The 20,743-nt window shown below is 38.6% G+C and overlaps 1 protein-coding gene across 1 annotated transcript in view; it reads left to right on the top strand.

Annotated features, from left to right (window-relative positions):
• The window catches only part of PLCB1 (phospholipase C beta 1), a 628,464-nt gene that overhangs the window by 287,945 nt on the left and 319,776 nt on the right, over positions 1–20,743 (top strand). The gene's annotated exons all lie outside the window — the stretch shown is intronic.

Raw genomic sequence — 20,743 nt, 5'->3', positions numbered from 1 at the left:
TACCTGAGGTTACTGTAATGTAATGCCAAGGAAAGGCAACTTCCCAGGTTCAAAATACCAGCATAGGTGCTCTCTATTTTATTCAGTAACAAACCCAGAACAGAGAAGATCAAAACATGACATCATTCAAAATACAGCATTTACTAAGTGTGATTAAATAATCTCCAAGGCCTACTCCACCCCAGGACTTTCCAATCATTCAATCAATTACAAAGTCTCTGTTCCAAATACTTCTCCACCCCTAGGCTATACCTTAATTAAGTCCACCACAAAGCCCCTCTTCTCAAATGGAGATTAGTTTCCAAACATAAGTAAAATACATTCATTTGCTCAACCATAGAACACAAAAAGGTCAAAAGTTCCCCACCCCTGGATCACAATTGAATCTACCCCAGAGTTACATCAAGTTTAAACACGGCACTTAATACCCAAATGGAGGTCTTTTCTTCATCTTGACACGAGGCAAGTTCTCAGCAATCTTAGTTCCTGGAGAGACAAGGCTTAGCAAGGCCATAAGATACATTGCCAGTCCCTTCATGAATTTATCCTCTGTCTGTAGAACAGCCCTAGAACCCCTGAACACATTAGCAAAGCCCTCTCCCAGGATTTCTGTAAACATACAACAAGAAAATCCTTCTTCAGGGCTTCTGAACCAACAGAAAGGCTCCCAGACCCTGCAACAACAGCACTGTCCTTCACCAGTGGACAGTATTCATTCTGTCTGCAGGACAGTCTCCAGACCCCTGCAACAACAGCACTGTCCTTCACCAGTGGACAGTATTCATTCTGTCTGCCGGACAGTCTCCAGACCCCTGCAACAACAGTACTGTCCCTCACCAGTGGACAGTATTCACTCTCTGTCTGCAGGACAGTCTCAGGCCTTCTTAACCAAATGCCAGGTTCCAGGACTTCTTCAACAGGACAGTCTTTCACCAGTGGACAAATCTGGCAAAATAACATCAAAACAGACAGACAAAGTACCAGCAAAACAGCCATGTCTCCTCAGTCCTTGGCAGCTCAGGGGGCAGGTCTCAAAAGTCCAGGGCAATTCAAAGCGGCCACCAGCAATCCTCTTAGTCTCTCTCTCTCTCCACGAGGTGCTGCTTCCAAAAAAGATCTTCCGCCTCTCTCCAGTGTCTCTCCAAATCTATGTCACCAGCTCCTCCCACTTCAGGACTTTCTTTTCACATCAACAAGCCCATCCCACAGGTGGGATTAACAAACTCTGGGTTTTAATACAATCAATTTGAAAACCAAGTCAATACAGGGGAATCTTTAATTGCCATTACTATCACAGTTACCTAACTGAGAAATTCATGTGGATGAATTGATATGAACCTCCCTAGAAAATCATCATTAAGACCCATATTTGATACCTAATCCCATTGTTAATTTCACTGAGTTGTCTATTAATCCAAGGTTTACATCATTTATATGATGGCCCTTATGGAAAATGTTATATTGGCAGAGTGGTGGTTTGGGTTTTGGAGTTAAGAAGATAAAAGGCAAGGATTTTAACCTTTTCAATTGTGAAAATGTCACTCTGAAATAATCATTTATAAATTCAAAATATCAAAAGTCAAGAAAGATACAGCCCCAATAGAAAGGATGAAAGAGTAGATTGGGTTCAGATCCCTCCCTTAAGCCCAGATAAATCCAGCTATTGACTGGCCTTTAAAGAGATTTCAGGTCCAATCTGAAGCACTGCTACAGGGAGGTGGGAAAGAAGCCTTTGTTGAAGAAAAGTGGCTGTGTCCCCCAAAGTCCTTTATCCCCCATCCAGTACAAATATGTCTTCTCTCTTTTGTTCCTAATTCATTCTGGTCAACTTGGGTGATCTACACACATGGTGACCTCAACATGAGGGGAAGAGTCATAAAATTAGAAGTCAGAGGAACACAGAGCTGGAAGGGACCTCAGAAACTATCTAGTTCAACCCCCTGATTTTATATATAAGGAAACTGAGGGTCAGAGAAGTGAAGTAATTTGCCCAGGGTTACACAGGTAAAAAACATTAGAGGCAGGAGTTGAACCTAGGGCCTCTAACTCCAAAGACAGGGCTTTCCCCTGTACCATGATACTCCATGTATCATGGATCTTTAGGGAAACCAAATATTGTGATTCCCTGATTTCATAAAGTAACTAGAGACAGAAAGGTCACACACTATTCTATGGTCACAAAGATAATTAAAAGCAGAGATATTATCAGAGCCCAAATCTTTTGACTGCTAGCCCAGTATCCATTTTCTATGCCATATTACCTTTCTTTAAGATCTACATTTACATCTAGTTCAAGGTGTATTGTTTCATTTTTCATAAAGAGCTCTGAAAAATAAAAACAAAAGTTTTTCTTGATTTTTTCCCTTCATACTTTAACTGCCAAACAAAGGCATCTTGGTATTTTCTTTTTTTCTTTCTTTTTTCTTTACCTTTTGGAGGGCAATTGGGTTTAAATAACTTGCCCAAGGTTACATGGCTAGTTTTGTGTGTGTGTGTGTGTGTATGTGTGTGTGTGTGTGTGTGTGTGTGTGTGTGTGTGTGTGTTAAGTGTCTGAGGCCGGACCAGAACTCAGGTCCTCCTGACTCAAGGAGCTTTGCTCACTGCACCACCTACCTGCCCCTTGGTATTTTCTAAGAGAAAAATTATACACAGTGATTTACCTCTAATGGAAAGATAAGTTTTCATTTTGTTCTTGTCATTACCACCGTTGTCTTGGGAAGCACAGCTAGGTCTGGAAAATAGAAATCATAACTTTAGAGTTTTAAGACAAAGGATCACAGATTTAGAAGTAATCAAATCATCATTTTACAAATGAGGAATCTGGGCCTAGAAAGATTAAGTGATTCACTCACGTTTCACAACTAGTAAGTGACAGAGACAAAATTTGAGCTTAGATTCTCCAGTTCTTTCAGAACTGTGTTAGAGGTGGTACTATTTTACAGGTATTTGGGAATAGATTTCCCACTTATCTTAATGAGAAAAATCCAAAAGAATGGAGTTTATAAATGGTATTGTTAACCACAAAACACAACTGAGCATATATTAGCAACTACTGCCCTGTGTGCTTACTTTTCACCTCTATATAATGTCTTTATGTGAATGATCAAAACATAAAGCCTATCAGAGGCATTCTTGATGAAAACATGAGAAGTAGAGAGGCTTTCACAGATGATCCTCTCCATCATATTGTTGTGTAATGTGCCCCTTCATTGCTGGTCATGCACGCATGTATCCCTTTTATTACAAAGAAAAGGAAGGCAAGAAATAAAGGGAAACCACTAATCTTTCATTAGACTGTTCTTATCCTATTTCTTTGCTCTTCTTCTTGCCCTATCCCTGATACATAGCATTCTCCTTGGCACACACACACGTATGTGTGCACACATGTGTGTATGTGTGTGTGTACGCACATAAAATAAATGATGCTCTACTATGGGACTTCCTGCCCAGAGTGTATACCTCAATGGAGGAACACAAGCCAGTTCCCACATACCAACTGCTACAGAAGCCTGAAATTCATACTACACCCAGTAATTATCAAGAAATCCAATGATAAAACTAAAGTAAGTTTTTCCATCTTAGAATTGCACAAAAAAATTTGCAAGATTCCTGTGGGCAATAGGAAACAAGGTCTCATGAGGAAGGCAATCCCCAGTGCAGACAATGATGTGGCTAGCTTCCTAGCTCAAGCAAAGCCAGGCCAGAAATGTGTAGTAAGTCTTTGTATCCCAAGTAAGCAAGAGTGAATAGTTCCCCTGAGAAAGCTCCAGGGTTGTCAGAAAATCCCAGGGCTGGGATATTGGAAGCCCTGGGTGTAGAAATAAACACTCCAGGGTGGCAGTATTCAGGCAAGATAAGAACTTCCTAGGTCTAGGAAGCTAAGGCTTGTACAATTTTCCCTGAAATTTCATAGAGCAAACTGAAGATCAGAATCTCAGCAACCTGAGAAGAACTAACCTTGGGAGATGGAAGTCAGCACAGAAACCCATGTGGCCCAGTATGAGACCAAGCAAGATTGCTCACCCTACCCAAAAATGTATTGGGGCAGAGCCCAAATTCAGTAACTAAATATGAAAAAATGAGAAAACAAAACAAGACTCCAATTAATATAAATAAGTATCATAGATCTAGAGAGCCCCCAAGGAGGAGATTTTATTTCCATAACAACTGCAAGTAGAGACTCAAAGGGAAAAAAAGTGAATTTCACTAAAAATTGCATGGATAGAAGAAATGATTCATAAAGTTTAAAAAAATGAAATAAAAGTTTTGTAGTAAAGAATTAGAAGGAAAATAAAAAACTTAGAAGGCAAAGTCGAAAATATTTCCCTAACATGAATTTTCTTAAGTACACACACACACACACACACACACACATGAATATAGCATTTACTATGTGCCAAGCACTCTACTCAGTGCTTTACAATTATTATCTCATTTGATCCTGGTACCACTCCTAGGAAGTAAATGCTGTTATTATGTTCATTTTACAGAGAGAAAACTTGAGACAGACAGAGGTTAAGTGACTTGTCCAAGGTCACGCATTTAGTAAGAGTCAGGGGTCAAATTTGAACTCAGGTCTTCCTGACTCTAGGCCCAGTGCACTCTTCACTGTCTCACCTAGTAACTTCTGAAATACATGAGACATCAGAAAATATTTAAACAAAATCAAAAGATTAAAAAAATGAAGTAATATTAGTTATCTGATATTTTAAAAAACAACTAAACCAAAAAAACACATCAGGAAGAGGTGATTTAAGAATCTTCAGGATCCTTCAAATGGATGATTCTTTTTAAACCTGGATGCTGTATTTCAAGAAATCATGAAAAAAATGCACTGGATCTATTAAAACTGGAGAACAAAATGATCTACCAATGACCTCTTAAAAGGAATACTAAAAGGAAAATTCTAGGGATATTATAACCAAAATTTAGAGCTCCCAGATCAAAGAAAAAAAAATGTTGTAGGCATCCAGAAAGAAGAAAATAAAGTACCAAGGAAACAATATTGGTATCATACAAGACCTTATAGCTTCTAATAAAAATAGGAGGAAATCTTGGATTGTAATATCCTAAAAAGCAAAAGATACATTTTACAACCTATTTAAACACACACACATACAGAAAGAGAGAGAGAAAGAAAGGGAGAGAGGAGAGAAAGGGAGAGAGAAACAGAGAGAGAGAGAGAGAGAGAGAGAGAGAGAGAGAGAGAGAGAGAGAGTGACCCTGTTTTTACCCAGCAGAACTGAATATAATTCTATAGGGGACCAGTGCATCTTCAATGGAATAGAGTGCTTGCAAGCATTTTTGATGAAAAACAGAACTGAGTAGGAACTTTGTAACTCAAATACCAAAGTCAGAAGAAACCTAGGAAAGTAAATTATTTTGAGCACTTGGAAAGGGACATAGATGATGTAATGCTAACTTTCTAATAGGAGAAGAGGAGATGATACAGATGTTCTTTCAGACCCTTTAGGAAGAGGTGGTGAGAGAAAGCCTCAGGTGTATTTCACATTTATCTGAAGCATACAAAAGAGGACTGAACACACACAACTGAATCTAGAAATAACATCATATTCAACAGAAAAATAAGCAAGGATAGGGACAGGAAGTGGGATTAAGAGAGAGGATAACTTGGTAAAAGGAAAAAACAAACTTCCAGAACATTAAAAGAGATTTAAAGGGAGAGAGGGAAGAAAAATAAAAGAACTAGGATTTAATTAGATACCGTGTTTCCCCGATAATAAGACACTGTCTTATTAATTTTTTTTGGACAGAAAAACACCAGAGGGCTTATTTTTAGGGGAGGGCTTATTTTAATGAACATTGACAGCAATTTTAATAAATAGGTAAATGTGAACAAAAGAATGTACCTTTATTCAATAATGATCACGTCATCTTCTTCAACAACATCATCATAAGTGTCCATACCCTGAATTCCGTCCTGGATGTCTTGCGCCTCCATTTCCTTCAGAAGAAGTGGACCCAATCTGTCATGTCCAGCAATATAGCTCTCTTTAAATGAATATGTCTTGTCCAGGTAACCTGCTTGTAGTGCCTTGGCGACACAGCTGTCAGTAATTTTATCCCATGACTTCTTCACCCAAGTCACGACTTCTTGCAGACAGGGCTTCACAAAGTTTCCACGCTGATTTCTTTCCATTCTATTTTCAATGTAGTCATTGACTTCCATGCGCAAATGGTCCTTGAATGGCTTGTTTATTGCAACATCAAGGGTCTGGAGATAGGCAGTCATTCCTGCAGGAATCATTACTTGATCTGTTCTTCTCTCTGCAAGGAAGTTCTTCATTTCTTTAGCGCGGTGAGTGCTGGCTGAATCCCAGACTATCGGACCTCTTTGGTTACCTCACATAACAAGTGGCAGCATTAAATCAACCCACTTTCTTATAATGGCTTGTGTACACCAGGCTTTTTCGGTTTCAAGAACGTAAATGCCAGATACACATTCAATCTTATCTTTCTTGCCCTTACTGATGATTAGAGGTGTGGCTTTCTTTCCATCCAAACGAATTGCCAAAACACAGGTGACCTGTGCACTTTCATAGCCAGTGGTGGGAATGTAGATTGACGTTGCACCCCTGTGATGAATTGTTGTTTGAGATCCTTGTCCCATAAACACTGCAGTTTCATCCATAGCAATCATATTGCAGGTTTGGTACAGTACTTGGAAATGTCGATCCTATCAATAAAGGACTTGAATGAAAGTGCACGTTTAATAACTTCAGCATCTTCCAGCTTAAACAGAGTTGTTGATCTTCTTAGGGACAGTTCATACCATTGAAGGAAACCGTCCAACCAGTGTTGTGATGCTTTGAATCCTTCTGAGACCATTTCAAACTCTGGTGCCATTGAAAGGGCAAATGCTTGAATACCATATCAGCCCTGTGCACAACCAAGGCCTTTGCTCTCCTGTCATCAATCCATTCACCAATGAGGATCTCCAAGTCAGGATATAAGGGCTGCCGACCTGATCCAGACCTGCACTTTTTCCCTTTTCCCTCATCCACCTGTTGATTGAGGTTATTATAATCTGCTCTCCATTTTCTGACCATTTGAAGATCCAAAAGTTTTTCTTTACAGAAAACTGCAAGATTCTTGCCATGTGACTCCTCTACAATTGCTTTCTTATACTCAACAGTATAGCTCTTCCTTTTTGTACTCATGTCTGGGGGTCAAAACAGACAGAATAATAAAATTATGACCATCAGTCCTTCTTTTCACTCCATCATGCCCCCTGAGTTCTTCTTTTTTCCTCCATCATGCCCCCTCACTCCTGCTTACATACCAGGTTTTTATGTTGTCCTGCCTCAGCTCTCCTCCCCGGCACTGCTCTCAATGGCGCCAGCAAGCAAATCACTGGGGAAGAACAGGATGACGCGCTCACTGCTGAAGCTCTGATTGGATGCAGCTCGGAGCTCAGAGTGTGTTTCATGGGGGGGGGGGACGGTGCATACAGAGGGTACAGTAATGTAGTGTGTAGCGCAGGGGATCACCTTCACTACAGTAGCAATCTCAATAGGGCTTATTTTCGGGGGAGGGCTTATTTTAGAGGAATCTTACACAGTAAGGGGAGGGCTTATTTTTGGGATAGGTCTTATTATTGGGGAAACACGGTACCTTCCATTCCCTTTTTGGTAGCTGGAAAATGGCTGAACACATTATGGTGTATGAATTGAATGGTATATTATCTCCCCGTAACAAATGGCAAAGGAGATGCTTTCAAAAATTCTGAGTATTATAGGAGCTGAGTATGTGTCACAGGTAAGTTTTGAACTCAGGCCTTTGTGGTTCCAGAGTCAGCTCTCCATCTATTGTATACCACATTGCTTGATTCTCAGTACTGAAAAATTGATCTATTAAATAATCTATGTTCTAAAAGTCTCATAAATGCTGTGTTTTCACAAAGTATCAGTTTTGATTTCAAGGAAAAAAAATGCTTTCCAGATGAGGTACCATCTTTAAACAATGAAAAAAACTATTTTATTAAGACAAATGTGTTTAGAAGTCTTTTCAGATACATACAGTAGTTCAGAAAATGAGCTGATCCAAGAAATGCTAGCGCTAAATGGGCTCCAAGAAGGACTTACTTACCCAAGTTCCAGACTGTTTCATGGTTGTGAGTCAAGTTAATGAGAATGACATAAATGTGAATTAGACCAATGGGACTTCTCCCCCCCATCAAAAAAAAATCAGAGCTAGAGTTATATGTTGTTGTTCCATTAATATGAAAATAACTTGTTTGCAAGTATGATCTGTTGCTAGGCTGATATGTTCTGTTTAATAAATAGATATGTGGGAAGCAGAGGTTCCCCAGCAGGGAGAGGGGAGGGTATAGATGGGAAAACACAGCCCTTTATTGACCCCAGCAGTGTCTAGTTTTCAAATCTTTTGATTTGCTATATGTCTTTGCAATGTTGAGGTGGCCACAGGCCCATCATTACATCTCTGCAGTGAGAAGCAGTGACTCTATTAAGCCATCCCCACTTTCCCAAGAGACACTCTGGCTTTTAGTTGAATGATTATATGCTTTTTATGAGGGACAGTTTTGTATCTCTAAAGTAGTTATGGTCCTTATAAATGAACCCAACTGGCCTAGTGCTTTGTAATAGATCCTAGTAACCTGGACCAAGAGTGATCATGTTTTCTAAATCCAAAACAGAAAAGAGTCTGACAAAGGCTAGGCCTCCTTAAAAGCTTGACTTCTCTTCCTAGAATCCAGTTTATTGAAGTGAAGCCAAGACAGATGGTCCTGCTATTTATATCTATGTGTGTTTTCTGAATCTTCAGATTTCACTAGATACTGAATAAAATACTCAACCTGTTTGATCGTTTTTAAAAATTTTACAACATAATTGGCTTTTGGCTACTTAGTTTGAATGACCAAAAAATTTTTTTATTTCTTTTTAAGGAAAACATACTTTCCACATTGCAAATCTATTGCAATAATAGCTATTGAAACACGTACATTGAGGTTTATCCCCAACAGCTCCTTCACCTGAGCTCTGCCCACACCAGAAAAATCTGAGTTAGGACCAAGGGTGTGCTGGAAGGCTGAGGACAACTAACTGTCTGCTGACAGTAAAGGGGTGAACTGAGATCAGGGTCATACTATTAGTGATAGAGTCTCAGGCCAGAGTTATAGCTGATAATGTTTGTGCTTTTTCTTATCCTTTCTCATCTCCTGGGCTATAGAGCTACTTACTCTCCCTCTCTTTTAACCCTTTTGGCTTTTCTTATTCTCTCCTTTTCCTACTTTCAGATCCATTATCTTACCTTTAACGACTTTCACCCAAGGTTATACTCCTTTCCTTAAACTTCTTTTTTCTCTTCAACCCACTCCCACCTCAAACCCACAGTAAGGAAGAAAATGATTGTTGCTTTAAAAGTGAAATGACAAAATATAGAAAATCTTTTCTCTTAAATACCCAACATGAGTTCTTAGCCAAATATCATACTGTATTTGGGTATATTTTTTATTCAGTTCTTTCTTGAGATTCCTTTTTTGTCTTTTCATCTACTTTCATAATTAATAATAATAATAACTTGCTATTTTATAGTACTTATTAAGTGTTTGCAAAACACTTTACCTTTATTACTATTTTAATCCTCACAATAAAATTGAGATGGGTACTACAAATTAGTTTAATGAATAATTTACCACCATTTAACAGGTTAGAAAACTAAAGCTCTGAGGGGCCAAATGATATTTTGTATTTACATAGTCTAATATTTTTAGAGGTAATATTTGAAACCAGTTTTCCAAACCTTGTCTATCTGCTACAAGTCATCAGGTCAATAACCATTTATTAAATACTTGTGTTAAAGAAAGGCAAAGATGATTCCCACCTCCAAGGAGCTCACAAAATAATGCAGGAGATAAATTTTTACTAACTATATTCAAGAAGATATACATACCTACATACATATGTATCTATATGTGTTTATGTGTATATATCTATATATGATAAGTCAGACATAATCATAGAGGGAAGCTTCTTTCTAGAATTGGTGTATCAGTGAAGGCTTCTAGAAGAGGTGATATTTTAAGTGAGACTTGAAGAAAGTCAGGAGATGGAGTCCAGGAGAGAGAGTGTTCAAAATACTTGGGAGTCTACCAGCCAACCCCCCCCCCCCCCCCCCATAAACTCCTGATCCATGAAAATTCAGAGTCGGGGGATGGATTAGCTTGTATCAAGGAGGTCAAAGTCACTGGATCATAGGGAACATGAAGGCAATTAAAGTGCTTATAATATTTTATCATTGAAGGCAACTTCTGTAAGGGTCACAGTCTTTTTTTTTCATTTCTTGTGTCAAAAGATGATGCTTGAACCAGACGATTTTTCAGTCACACAATAAATATTTATTGCCGGGCACTTCTCAAAACACTGGGGACACAAAGAAAGGCAAATCAGCACCTGCCCCTGAGGAATTCAGTCTGTTGGGGCGGAGAGAATGGCAAAAGGATCTGCACGGGATAGAGAGGGGATGATCCCCAGAAGAGGGCATTGGGGGCTGAAGCTAAGCGAGGAAGCCAGGAGGAGGTGATGAGCATTCCAGGCATGAGAGATAGCCAGCAAAAATATCAGGAGTCAGGAGACGGAGAACAAGAACGTCCGTGTCACTGTATTAAAGTGTACATGCCGAAATATAAGGTATAGGAAGCCTTGAAAGAAGAGGGGTAGGTCAGGAAGCACTTTGAATGACAGAGGATTTGGGTATTTTGAACCTGGAGGTGAAACTGGTTGTTAACTAAGTAGAGGGATGACATGGTGGGGTAGCTTCAGTCTCCTCATCTATAAAATGTGGATTATAAAAGCACCCAGGGTTGTTGTGTGGATCAAATGAGATAATGTTTGTAACTGGGACACAGTAGGAGTTATATAAATGTTATTTATTATTGCTTATTATTATTATGAAGCTGAATATAGGATGGACTGGAATTGAAAGTAAAAAGGTAACAAGGAGATTACCGTAATATATCACAAGAATCTTACGCTATGACCAGTGGGGGTTTATAGTAGGAATGCGGAGCTCATTCAATATTAGAAAAAAACTATCAGCATAATTAACCATATCAGTAACAAAAGCAACAAATTATATGATTAACTCTATAGATACAGAAAAGGCTTTGGACAAAATACAGCACCCATTTCTATTTATCACTAGAGAGTATAGGAATAAATAGAGTTTTCCTTAAAATAAGTAGTATCTATCTAAAACCATCAGCAAGCATTATCTGTAATGGGAATAAGCTAAAAGTCTTCCCAGTAAGATGTGAAGTAAGCATGCCCATTATCACTACTGTTATTTAATATTGTACTAGAAATGTTAGCTACAGCACTAAGAGAAGAAACAGAAACTGAAGGAATTAAAATAGGTAAGAAGGAAACAAAACTATCACTCTTTGCAGATAATATGATGGTATACTTAATCCTAGAGAATCGACTAAAAAAACTAGGTGAAATAATTTCCAACTTTAGCCAAGTTGCAGGATATAAAATAACCCCACATAAATCATCAGCATTTCTATATATTACCAACAGAGTCCAGAAGCAAGAGAGAGAAAGAGAAATTCCATTTTAAATAGCTGTAGACAATATAAAATACTTGGGAGTCTACCTGCCAAGATAAACCCAGCAACCATGTGAACACAATTACAAAACACTTTTCATACAAATAAAGCCAGATCTATACAATTAGACAAAATATTAATTGCTCATGGGCAGATTGAGTCAATAAAATAAAAATAATTCTACCTAAATTAATTCTACCTAAAATAATAAGAAAATTCATCTGGAAGAAAAAAAGGCCAAGAATATCAAGGGAATTAAAGAGAATAGCGAAGAACCTTAGATGTCTTCTAGTTCAATCTCCTCATTTTACAGAGGAAACTGAAACCTAGCAAGGTTAAATTATTTACTGAAGCTCACACAGATAGCGATTGGCAGGTCTGACATTTAAATATAGTTCAAACCCAACCTTTCTTGCCCCTCCCATTGTAACACATAGTTTTGTGTTCCTGATTTATTGCAATTTTATTATATAAATGCTCTCTCCCTTTTTACAAAAACATCACTTATTGTTCTCTCATTCCTATTCACCTTTGCCATATACTTCCCCAGACTCCAACTCTGGTCTTCCCTTCCTTTGAATCTGATGTAAACCCCTTTCTGTTTTTAACAACCTTCCCTTTATCTTAGCCTTTTATTTTTTTTTTTTTTTACTCTTTCTCATCTTCTGCCACTGGCTTTCTCCAAAGATACCTTATTTCTGACCATCCTCTCCAGCATAGGGTAGACCATCTCTGTCACCTGCACACTGATTTCAGAGGAAATGGAGGTTTACTTATTGTTCTTTGCTTCCATTTCCAGACCCTCTCTCTCTGCAACAATCACTCAGTACCCTCTCCTCTTTGGTTTTGTGTTCCATCTATTATGCCCTATTCAGATCCTGGTGGCACTTAACTAATAGCCTCAAGTTCATTTGCTCCTCTTTCTTTAGTATTTCAGTACCTGGTTCACAATTTTCTTTACTTCAGTTCCCTAGTGGACTTTCATACATACATACATACACATATATAAATATATGCATATACATACATATATACACATATATAAATATATGCATATACATACATATATATACATCCATATTTATACATACATGTGTATATCACATATATTCAATATATGTGTGAGACATATGAATATATGGACAGATAGACCATGTCCCCTCACAAAGACTGATCTTATAGTTCATTAACCTTTGCAAGTACCCCTGACCTTTAACTTCACTCCATCTTTGCCATACTCTTGATCTCACAGTTATCTCTAAGTGGTCTACTTCCTTGATCAAGCACTCTGCAGTTCCTCTGTGTGACCCTTACCATCTCACCTTCTATATCAATCTTGTTGTGCCTCCCTTCTAAATCTCACCAAGGCCTCCAGTGCCTTCATTTCCCAGACCAGCATCACCCCTGTGCTGCTTTCACTTTCCTCTCTTCCTAAACATCAACAGTATAATCAATTAAATGACAGACATTTAGACATTCCTCTATGGTAGAACCTCTTTCTCCTCATCCCATAACCCCCACTGTCTTCCTTATCCACTCCCACTTTTATGCCGCTGAACAGAATTCCAGGAAGTCACATAACTGCCGATTGAGTCTTCAGCACAATTGTTTTTAAATAATATCAACTGCATTGAAGACCCCATTGATTCTTCCCTTCCATAGCACCCGTAATTGCTGTTCCAAATGTACATTTCTCTCCTTAAGCCTCCCTTTTATATCTCAAAATTACATGACATAATATGCTACCTTCTATTGATGAAAACATAACATCTTCTTGCCAAGGACAGCTCTTCAACCTGTGCCCTTGATCCATTCCCCAACTGCATCCTCAGGCAGCTTGACCCTGCAGTTATCCCCATATTTTTTTTCTCTAATTTTCAGTCTCTCTCTATCTATCGGCTTCTTTTTGTGCTGCTCTTTTCACAAACCTACCTGTATCATCTACATTAAAAAAAAAACCCACTTGGACCTATAATCTAAAGATATCATCCTGTACATATCTTCCCTCTCACATCTGACCACCTAGAAAAGGTAGGTTTAAGTAATTTTTTTTAACTTCTTATCCTGGCAGTCAGGATGTTACTGAGGAAAAACTACTGGTTTGAAATAAGAAGAGTTTGATGTTTAATCCCAGGTCTACTGCTTACTGCTTGTGTTACCTTGTGCAAGTCACTTAAGCTCTGTTTTCCTCCATTTTCTCATCTGTAAAATGAGAGAGCTGCTTCCTTTAAGAGTCAGCTCTGTGCTGTCTCTTGCAGAAAGCTTATATTGATCCCTCCAGGTGCTAGTTGCCTGGCCTCTCCAGGATATCACTCTGTGTTGGCTTTATTTATACATCTGTATTTACTTATCTGTATCTGTGCCCTAAATGTAAGCATGTTGAGGAAAGAGGCAATTTTGTTTTTGTCTTTGTGTCACTCCAACCAAGCACATCCCCAGATACATAGTAGGTTCTTAATAAGTACTTATTGAAAGGATAGATGAATTAATTAATTAACCAATTGGTCTCTGTATCTAAATATCCAGCAAAGAGACAAAAGCAGTTGATGATGACAGAGTCTGAATATTATGAGCTATACCACAAATATGGCTTTCCTTGTAATTGTTAGCTCCTTCCTTACTTGGGTTGGGTCACTGTGTTAGTTTAGAACTGCAAAGTAGAGGGAAAGAAAACACATATTTATTAAGCACCTACTACATGCCAGGGAAATTGCTAAGTACTTAACAGATATTATCTCATTGGATCCTCACCACAACCTACTAATGGAGTTGCTAATATGATCCCTGTTCAATAGTTATGGAAACAGGCATAGAGAAGTTAAGTGACTTGACTTGTCCAGGATCATTAGGAAGTATGTGTCTGAGGTCACATTTGAACTCAGGTCTTCCTAACTCTGACCCAGGACTCACTTTATGACCATTTCTATTCCTTCTTCTGAACAACCTACATGAGATACCAATGTGGAACATAAACATAGAATTTTAGAAAGGAATTTTTGAATGAGGAATTTGGGTGCTCAAAATGTGTTTCTGTTTCTGTTTGTTTTCACACTTCCAAAGCCCTTCATGTACCTAAATTAGTGTTGACTGAAGTAGGCTTGGAGGGGAACTATAAAGACTTAAATGATTTTGAGAATGAGGATAAATTGTTGTAGTAATTAAAGCCAAGTTTGGGGATACTTTTTGCTGCTTACTGGCTCAGGCTTCATGTTTATAGACTAAAATCACTGTGTAGCCCTAGGGATGACATTGTTTTCCTTGGGAGCCTTGTTGCTATTGTGACTTAAAAGGCAGTGGAGTAGACATCCGAGTCATACAAAAAGGAGGAAGGGAAATTTGATGCCAAAGATGACTGCATATAAAAAACTTTAGTCATAAAAGGATGGTTCTCCATTACATACTGGTTATTATATTGAATGAAAGCCAATGCATGGTAAGAAAGAAATCTATGAGGGAGAATCAGATTCTCTAGTAGTGTCGATTGACATCCAACATGTGTTGGAATATATAGGCTATGATAACCTTAATATCTTAGATTTAAAGCTTGCAATTAATTTAGTTCAACAAGCTCCTTCTCCCCCAGTATACCCAAATGAGGTAAATGAAATTCAGATAAGTTAAATAATTAGTTTAAGGTTGTAGTGACTACTCCAGAGTTTTCTTAAAAAAAAAAAAAAACAATAGGTACACTAATATTTCTTTTCCTTTTATACATTGTAGACAGAGTACACTCTGAAATGTACAGATAACAAGTCCATGGCAAGGTGGGAATGGAGAGGGAATTAAGTATTTATACAGCACCTACTACTATGTGCCGGGCACTTTACTAAGCACTTTTTGCAAGTATCTTATTTGATTCACTGTAGCGGCAAGCACCCTAGCATACCCAGGGTGGCTGCTAGCACAGATCTGCGTTTCTAAAGGAACGCAACTCAAAATGGGTTAACAATCTTAGTCAAACATATATCATTTACCTAGTTCAGGGGAAAAAGTCAACATCCTGAACTTTGGAGAATACAAACAAAATACAAACAGAAGTTACAAGCAGACAGAGAAACAGATTAGCAGGCAGGGCTTCCAGCTGTCTGACCATTACATCCATACCTAGTCAGTTACCAGAGAGGGAAGCACCAACATCTAGGTTTTCAAAGTCAGGGGGCTCAATGGCTGATCAGAGTCTCCTCTGGTCAAATCACACAACTCTTCTCAAAGTGAGACCCAAAGCAAAACCTCACATCAGGTTATATATTGCTTTCTCCTGGGTCAGAGAATGTCACAACCTTCTTGACCCACTGCCCAATCACAAAGTAACAAGGTGTGGGCGTTCCTGAAAAAAAAGCCTCCAGCCACAGGCTCCATGTGACCACATTCAGCCTATTAGGGAGCAGAGTATATTTTCCTATCAGGGAAGATTCTCTGAGTCACTTAAGCCTATCAAAGGGCCAAGGGGCAGGGAAGATCTAAAGATTCCCATTCTCATAACATTCACACAACAGTACCTTGAGGTAGATACTATTATTATCCCCACTTTTCAGTTGAGGAAATTGAGGTAAACAGAGGTCAAATGACTTGCCTAGGTGTAATGTAATGCCAAGGATAGGCAACTTCCCAAGGTTCAAAATACCAGCATAGGTGCTGTCCATTTTATTCAGTGACAAATTAAGAACAGAGAAGATCAAAACATGACATCATTCAAAATACAGCATTTACTAAGTGTGATTAAATAATCTCCAAGTACTACCCCACCCCAGGACCTTCCATTCATTCAATCAATTACAAAGTCCCTGTTCTAAATACTACTCCACCCCTAGGCTGTACCTTCATTTAGTCCACCACAAAGCCCCTCTTCTCAAATGGAGATTAGTTTCCAATCTAAGTAAAGTACATTCATTTGTTCAACCATAGAACACAAAAAGGTCAAAAGTTCCCCACCCCTGGATCACAATTGAATCTACCCCAGAGTTACAACAAGTTAAAGCCCAGCACTTAATACCCAAATGGAGGTCTTTTCTTCATCTTGACAAGAGGCAAGTTCTCAGCAATCTTAGTTCCTGGGGAGACAAGGCTTAGCAAGGCCACAAGATACATTGCCAGTCTCTTCATTGATTCATCCTCTGTTTGCAGAACAGTCCTAGAACCCCTGAAAACATTAGCAAAACCCTCTCCCAGGATTTCTGTAAACATACAACAAGAAAATCCTTCTTCAGGGCTTCTGAACCAACAGAAAGGTTCCCAGACCCCTGCAACAACAGCACTGTCCTTCACCAGATCTTTAAAATTTACATTCCCATTACACTAGGGTTACACAGTAAATGTCTGAGGTCACATTTGAACTCAAGTCTTCCTGACTGCATACCCAGTGTTCTATCCACTATGCCCTCAGCTACCTAGTTAGTTAAGAAGAAAGTCCACAACAGTTGAGACTGAGAGTTAAGAAAAGTTTATGAATAATGGGGGAAATGGGAAAAAGACTCCGCATGATGGTACGGTCAATCTACTGGAGAATATAGGAGGAGATTGATTAAGACTACATATAAAGAGATTACCCTTGGCCAGCAGAAGCAGAGGAGAAGTCATCATCAGAGGTTGAAGGTAGCAATATAGCATATTAGAAGGATGTGAAATGAGGAGGAGGGGAAAAGAGTAAGGTCTTGATGGATGACCTCAATTTTTTCAGTGAATGAAAGTTGAGGTCTTCAGCTGAGCAGATCAGGGCAGGAATTTTTGTGGAATGCTTGAAGATAGAAGAGAATATTTGTAACAGCTGCTGTGGTGATTGCTATATAGCCTCATTTTGGGAAGAAGAGTAGGATCATCTTCTTGCTGTAAGGGTCCAGAATAGTTTCATGATTTTCTCTAGTTCCATTCAGTAGTATATGAGGAAGAACAAAGCAGTTGGATGGTAAGAGTAATCCAGGGTTGAGGCTAGACAAGGAATTGGAAAGTAAAGGATAATGAAGAGTAGAAATGCTTCATCCAGGTACCTTCTTATGAATTACTTCTTCCTAAGACTATACTTTGCTCTCTCCTATGACCTCCAGTCCCTCTAAAGCCTATATCAAGCCATTACCCTCCTCTGGCTATCTCCAGTTCCCTTTCGAATGACCAAAAGGTGAAGTAATTCAACTCTGTTACTTCCTACTTTCCAATTCTTTGTTCCTTTGTCCTAACACAAATTACATGTTGCCTCATTCTCTCTAATGTTTAAAATCTCTTCGTCTACCTGTTCCTTCCTTTTTTCTTACGAATATGACTATCCTTACAAAAACAAATCCCCACTCAACCCTTCTATGCCTGCCAGTTTCCATCCTGTGTCTTTCCTCCCCTTTTCAACTAAACTCTTTTGGATAGTGTTTATACTTCTATCACTTTTTCTCCTGACCTCACAATTTGACTGCAACTTCTCTCCAAATTACTAAAGATATCTTCATTGCCTAGTATGATGGCTTTTTCCTCAATCCTCATCATTCTTAACTCCTCTCCAGTATTTAGTACAATTGAGCATCTTTTCTTACTGGAAACTCTCCTTTCCTCATTTTTATGACGGTTCTGTTTTTTCTCTTTCTTATGGCCAGACTAGCCCTTCTCCGTCCCTTTGCTGGATCTTTATCCATGTTATGCCCACTAACTGTGGATGTCTTCCAAGGCTCTTCCCTATACCTTATCTTATCACCCAATACTATTTCCTTTGGTGATCTCATTGGTTCCCACAGATTAACTTATCATCTATGCACATGATGCTCAAATCTTTTTATCCAATTCTAGTCTCTATGCTAAGCTCCAGGCCCATATCACCATTGGGCTCTTGGACAATTTGAACTAGATGCCTTGAAAGCTCCCAAAATTTAAATGTCCAGAGTGGAACTTACTCTATAGCCCCCAAACCCGTCCTTCTTCTGAACTTCCATATTATTGTTGAAAATAACATCATTCTTCTAGTTACCCATATTCATATCCCCAGTGTCATCCTCTACTCCTCCCTCCCTCACCATCATATCCAATAAGTTGCTAAATCTTGTGATTTCTTTTTAAGACTCTCAGATGCTTTTCTCATCTTTCCTTTCTCACATACTCCACCCTAGTTTAAGTCCTCATCACTTCTAGCTCAGACCATTGCAATATCCTTCTAATTGGCCTCCCTGAGTCAAGTCTCTCTCCATTCCAACCCATTGTCCCATATAGTGATTTTTCCTAATATGTAGATCTTATGACATCATCCCATTACTTAGCTAAATTCCAATGTTTCCAAATAACCTCTAGGATCAAATATAAAGTCTTTTTTTAGCAATTAAAATTCTTCACAACTTGACCCCTTCCTATCTTTCCAGTCTTTCAACATATTACTCTCCTCATCACATTTTATAGTCAAGTTATACTGACTTCTTTATTGTTCCACACACAACAAACCCCATCTCCTATGTCTGAACCTTTGCACTAGCTTTCCACTAAAACTGAAATTCTCTCTCTTCTAACTTCTGACTCTTAGAGTCCCTCCCTTCCTTTAAGACCAGCTCTTCCAGTCAGTCTTTCCCAATTCTCCCAGCTGCTAATCCTTTCTCTGTAAGTCTATCTTCCATTTACTCTACATTTATCTTACATATATCAAATTAGACATGGAATCTTTTTTTTTCATTCAAGGACCATTTTTTATTTTTCTTTGTATTCTCAGCATTTAGCACAGTACATAGAACTTAGTAAGCACTAAACAAATACTTACTGATTGCTTGATTTAGGAAGTCACATGACCTTTTTAAGCAATTTAATAGAGGAGTTGCTATGGAACCAAGATTGTAAGGAGTTAAAAGGTAAGTATGCCATGAAGTGTAAGCAACTCTATCTTTTTTTTTTTTTTTTTTTGCTTTTTGGAGGGCAATTGGGGTTAAGCAACTTGCCCAAGGTCACATGGCTAGTAAGTGTCTGATGTCGGATTTGAACTCAGGTCCTCCTTACTCCAGGGCCAGTGCTCAATAGAGTGAATACACTGTTCCACCTAGTTGCTGCAGCAACTCTTATCTTTTTGATAAGTTTGGTGTGAAAATGGGAGAAAATAATAGGATATATGGGGGAAGGAGGATCGAGAGAAGTTTTCTTTGGAAAGAAGAGACCAATGTATATGCTGTAGGAGGAGTTTATGAGTAGAGAGGGATAAATTTAACTTTCAAGGACTGGTAAGGGAACATAACTGAAGAAGCAAGATCCCAAGGTATGAGGCCAGGAACAAAGAAAAAGAAATCAGCCTTGCAAAAGAAAAGAAACTCCTTTTTTTCTGACACAGGAGAGAAAAAGAAAATGGAAAAAGAGAATGTGAAAAATTAATTCATTTCTCTAGAAAATATTTGTGTACCTTCAGTGTACAAGACACTATCCAATTACCTCTCCAGCCAATTATTCAGTTCACCATTTCATTGCCCTTTTGTAAAAAACAATCTTTGCCAGAAAGTTTACTGTGGCTTTGCAGAACTCATAGAGAATAGGGGGTCCACAAACTTTTTTTTTTTTAAGTCTCAGGCTTTCATTTCACCAGAAGCCTCAAGAACAGTAGGGGTTTCGTGATTACAAGGAAATATCTGAAGAAAATAGAAATGTTGCTGCTGTTAAATTTGTTCCTGTCCCTGCCAGGAATTATGTAAAACAACAGGATAAAACATCCATAGAAAGGAGCATGGCAGAGGCAAGTAACTTGGAAATGTGCCAACTAGGGCTTCAAAGTCTACTGGCAGATTTTAATCTGCTAGTCTAATTTCAGCCTTTTTCAGTTGTGTCTGACTCTTCATGATCCAATTTGACATTATCTTGGCAAAGTTACTCTGTAGTATTTTGCCATTTCTTTCTCTCGTTCATTTTATAGATGAGAAACTGAGGCAAACAAGGTTAAATGATGCCCACGGTCACATAGCTAGTTAAGTGTCTGAAGCTGGATTTGAACTCAAGAAGATGAGTCTTCATTCTCCACCCCACCCCTACCCCACCTCTTGCCACCTACCTACCTTCTTTCTCATCTAGGACCTAAAATTAAAATTGTATCTTGGCCTTCAGTATATTTGAGAGTTGTGTTTGAAGCTGTCTTGGAAATCCGTGGACAACATATGCTTGTTTTTTGTTGTGGATAAGGCAGGGCCTTTGGTTTTATCTATGTAAACAACTCCATCTAT

Source organism: Petaurus breviceps, unplaced genomic scaffold, assembly GCF_028583685.1.
Source record: "Petaurus breviceps papuanus isolate PSGF00001 unplaced genomic scaffold, PetGlider_PUasm1.0 90686, whole genome shotgun sequence".
In the NCBI taxonomy this organism is placed as follows: Eukaryota; Metazoa; Chordata; class Mammalia; order Diprotodontia; family Petauridae; genus Petaurus; species Petaurus breviceps.
The sequence above is the reverse complement of the archived record's forward strand: the minus strand, read 5'-3'. Positions and strand labels throughout refer to the sequence as shown.